Raw genomic sequence first — 4,407 nt, forward strand, 5'->3', positions numbered from 1 at the left:
GAGCAAGCATTCATCTGCAATTCGGCCGCGTCATGTAGACTGAGGGGTAGTATATATCTACATCCCCGGACGTTGTTAAAATGACTGAGGGAAACGAATCGAATATGTCCAAATAGTCATGCTATGTAAACAACACAGCTTGTTTGTCGGGGACGGAAAGCTTTCCGCCACAGAAGGTCGAGATTCAAACACCACCAAACGATCCGTCAAATATGTTAACGAGTAATGAAACCTGATACCAAAGTACGAGATGTTCCCAAACCCAATCCAACGGAAAAGGGAACAGGTAAATTCGCCTTCTGCCAGTGCTGACGTAGATGGCCGGGGCGCAGTACCATGATCCGGAGTGCATCCGTAGATTGATATATAGTTTCGAGGTCCAGCTGCGGGCCACAAAATCCAATTAACATCCCATGGATATAAACAAACGAACAACAAAAATCCCCAGCCAAGGCCAACCTGTTTGATGAATTAAAAGACTCCTCAGACTGAACCTGGAAGTTTCAATTTCCCCTGGCATCTTCAAATATTTTTAGTTTCAAGCCCTTAGGCATTGAGCGTGGTACTGGTAATGTTAGGGTTTTCTTCTGTCCTTTTCCATTCCCGCCTGCCCGCCCCATAAACCGCTCAATTGTTGATGGAATAAACCAGCGATGATATAAGAAGATCTTTGGAATCCCTAGATTCAAGCTTGATATTCTTAGTTCTTATAAAATCCTTTGTCTTCCTATAAAAAATTAAAATTAAAATTAAAATATAACTAGAATAACGATAAATAAACGGGTCAAGATATAAATGCATAAAAAAAAAAAAAAAAAAAAAAAACAGAACTAGGAGCAAATCTTATTTACGTTGAACTTGCTCAAATTACAAGCATTCATTCCATGGCTTGAAATGGTCTGAAGCCTGTAGGTTTTGTACCTGAGGCGTGTCGACAAACGGGGTGACTCCTGACTTTGATGATGATTATATCGTTTCCCGGCAGCCTGATGAGGCTTGCTCGTTGATCGTTTGTGCGTAGATGAGCCCCCTCGCCTCTATATTTTTAAACAATCTAGACGGTTCAGACGGTTGAGAATGGCGTAGAGCGGTCCCGGTGGGGCAAAGTGGAGGAGTGCGCTATTTTGGCGGAGAAAGACCAACTTTCAACGGTTTCTTCCCCTTGACGAAGTGGTTTGCTTCTTTGGTGTCTTGAGTGGCGAGATGTGGGAGGCTTTCTTCCTTGTTCTTTTTCTGTGGGCCCGCTGATTTTGTTTTTAATAACAAACAGGAGTCGAGTTGAGATCATGGTTATTAGGAGGCCGGGGGGGGGGGGGGGGGGTAATTGGATATAGTGAGGTGAGCAGATCAGTAAAGCCTTCAAGGGCGTTGATGACAGAACTGAAGGATCTTTAACTACTTGAACAAATTCCATAAGTTTTATGAGTGACTCGGGCTGAAAGCTCCTTTGTCATTTTCATCCAAAGCGAGCAACCTCTGCACTTATGGGGGTCAAAGTTGGCCCCGTCTCCTTTTTTCTAAAAAAAAAAAAAAAGAAAAAAGATTGAGAACTGAGAAGAAGCAGGTTACTTGATTGAAGAGATTGGTTTCAATCAGCTATCCTGGCAGTAAACCGATTTTATCAATGATATTCATGAAGTGATATCCAGGAGGAGCATTAGGGAGTTTAAGAAGAGAGAAAAAGAGAGTGCGTAGGAACGACACTCTCCATACCGGCCAACACCAAACACCAAAAAAGTTTTGATAGGAGAACCCTATATATGCACAATACCTGCAGTCAGAAGCGCATGCCCTTGGCCTCAAGCTTGTAGCAGACAGGCTCGATAAGAGCAGGGTACAGGGTACATGGCGCAGGGTGCGCTAAAGTCACCCTTCGAACTCCGCAGGATGGCGGGAGAAGATAGGACAGTAAATTTCCGCAGAAGTCGCCCCGCACCTCCCCCTCTCTGCCCCCCTCCCCTTGGCACCGAGAGGATGATAAGGAAAGAACATACTTCTTTTTCACTACGGGGTACGGGATGGGACATATTGAGTAATGCTACCCCCTTGAGAGTGCTGGCCGTTAAGCACCGTAAATCGACGATCAATTTGTCGCGGGTCTGTGGTGATTGAACAAGCCAGTGAAACCCACTGAGAAAGGATTGAAGATTAGAATACAGATGTAGCACGCTACGTAAATACATGTGATAACCATAAGGATGAGAACGAGTTACTAGTTAATGATGATAAGATACCGTCATAGGAGACCCTGCGGAAGGAAAGCTCGAATGATTGGGAAACCTGAAACTTAAATATTATGTGGATGGGGAGCAGAACATGTCAAGGAACTAAAAAAGCAAAACAACGAAAAAGAACAAAGGAGGGAAAAATCCTTCCGCGAAAGAAAGAAGCAGGAGGAAGGGCCTAAAATTAAACCGAACATTGCTGTTGATGTGTGGCTGTCTCTCCTTTTCTTCTTTGTTTGACAGACACAGATCTCAGAAAGTTGAACTCCGCCGTGTCTCCTCCGTCCTCTGAATGGGAACTCCCAAGCTACGGCGTAAGGGCTAGGCACTCTCCCCCACTACTTCTTTCTCGCTTCCTACAAGCCGGGATCCCCGGCCGAAACGAGGGGATAAACCCTGTTGGCTTGCTAAGAGTGCCCAGTTAACGGCTGGCTGGCAAATCACCACGGGTTGGGTTAGCAAGAGGACTTAAATGCGTATTATTGCTACGTATTGCTGCGTATTGAGCGAGGGGAGCTGGTGCAAAGTTTGTAAGCCTGTGTCGTTGATTAGCAGCACGCCATGCCGGATGAGTCTTCGACTGGACACAGCAGATTTTTCGAGCTCGTAGGTGGCTTGGGTGCTGGGTTGCTAGGCTCTGCTCGGCTGGTGGATGATACAACACTATGAGTCGTCATGACCCGCACTGGGGCTCGCTTGAATTTTGAGCCGGCGCTAGGAGAGCCAGGATGCGGGCGAGGACGAATCAGGAGAGCAGAAGTGCGGGATGGTGGACGCTTTGGAGAGACCGGCCTGCGGGTGGTGTGTTCCGGCATACAGTTTAGTGTCGAAGGAGCGGATGGGAGACTTTTGACAACGGCTCAACTGGGATATCGAGTTGCTGAGTTACTGCTGGATGCGAGTTCATTTTTGCGCTTGGTATTTCACTACTCCTGTTCTCAAACAGCCTGAGCATTAATTAGTTAGTTGGCACATCAGACATCAGAGCCTTTGAAAGTGCTCAAATCTTGGAGTTTTCAACATTGGTTCCATTGAATCGCAAGGGGATTTATTTATTTCCTCTGGCGTGGAATTCATTTTTGTGTTTTCTTCAATTTTCCGGTTTTTTTTTTACTTTCTTTCCTTTTTTCCATCTTTTTGCGTCTCTGGCCAATAATCACAAAGCAACCAGAGTATGGAACGCATCCATCACTTTTGTTCGGGCTTTGAATGACGCCTGTCAAGTGTGCCCGAACAAGTCCTGGACAGGCTGGGAGATATGGAGGGACTGAGAAGGTATTGTTCCAAGGGGAGAGAAAAGCCAGAATCCGAGTCCCTTTTTTCATTTGTTTGTCGTAAATTTCTCACCTTTACATCGTAAATAAAATATTACACGTACTATGTAGCAAAGTGCAAAGTGCGCTCAAGGATTCGGCGACCAGCGGGACAGAAAGGGCATAGTGAACACCGACAAGGACACCTCCGGCTGCTAATGCTGAGCTGGTTGGGGGTGTTGGTTGGGTTTCGGCGCTGCACGGTTGGACGAGACAGACGGACGATGGTTGAGGGTGGGTTGAAAGGAACTGAGTTGACCGTAGCATCGACCCCGTTTGAAAGGGAGTGAGTGAGTGAGTTACAACGCAGGACACAGGACACAGAACGCAGCAGCAGGACGCAGCAGCAGGACGCAGCAGCACGAACTGGAAGTCAACAATCAACAGCGCATCTTGAAATTGTCAGCTATCCCGTCCGATCTTGTCTGGCCCTCCCCAACAGGCCCTGACCCTAACCCTAATCCCCATCCGGCCCAGCAGTGGAAGCCAGGCTCGCTTTTCCCAACCCAGATTCGACGCTTGATGTGACCATGCTCGGCTGGCCTGTGTCACGACATCTTGGACCCGGGGCCCTGGGACGAGTACAGGAAGTGTGGCCCCGAGCAGCCGAACCCAGGATCCCAGGAGTCAGCCTGCTGGAAGGCCACTGGCCACTGGCCAGATATCTTGGAAACGTGGTTGATGGGAGAGGACGTCTCACATTTTCGACCTGTCTGTAATTTATTTTATGCTTTTCCCCGTACCTGGTTGATACGCACCCCAGTCCTTCAGTCCTCCACCTCCTTGTCATGGCGATATATATGGAACGGATGATACAACAAACACACTGCTGCTTGCTGCTCCTGCTACTACTCCAACGTCATAACGGC

The sequence above is a fragment of the Histoplasma capsulatum genome, genomic scaffold, assembly GCF_000149585.1.
Source record: "Histoplasma capsulatum NAm1 scaffold_1 genomic scaffold, whole genome shotgun sequence".
Taxonomy (NCBI): domain Eukaryota; kingdom Fungi; phylum Ascomycota; class Eurotiomycetes; order Onygenales; family Ajellomycetaceae; genus Histoplasma; species Histoplasma mississippiense.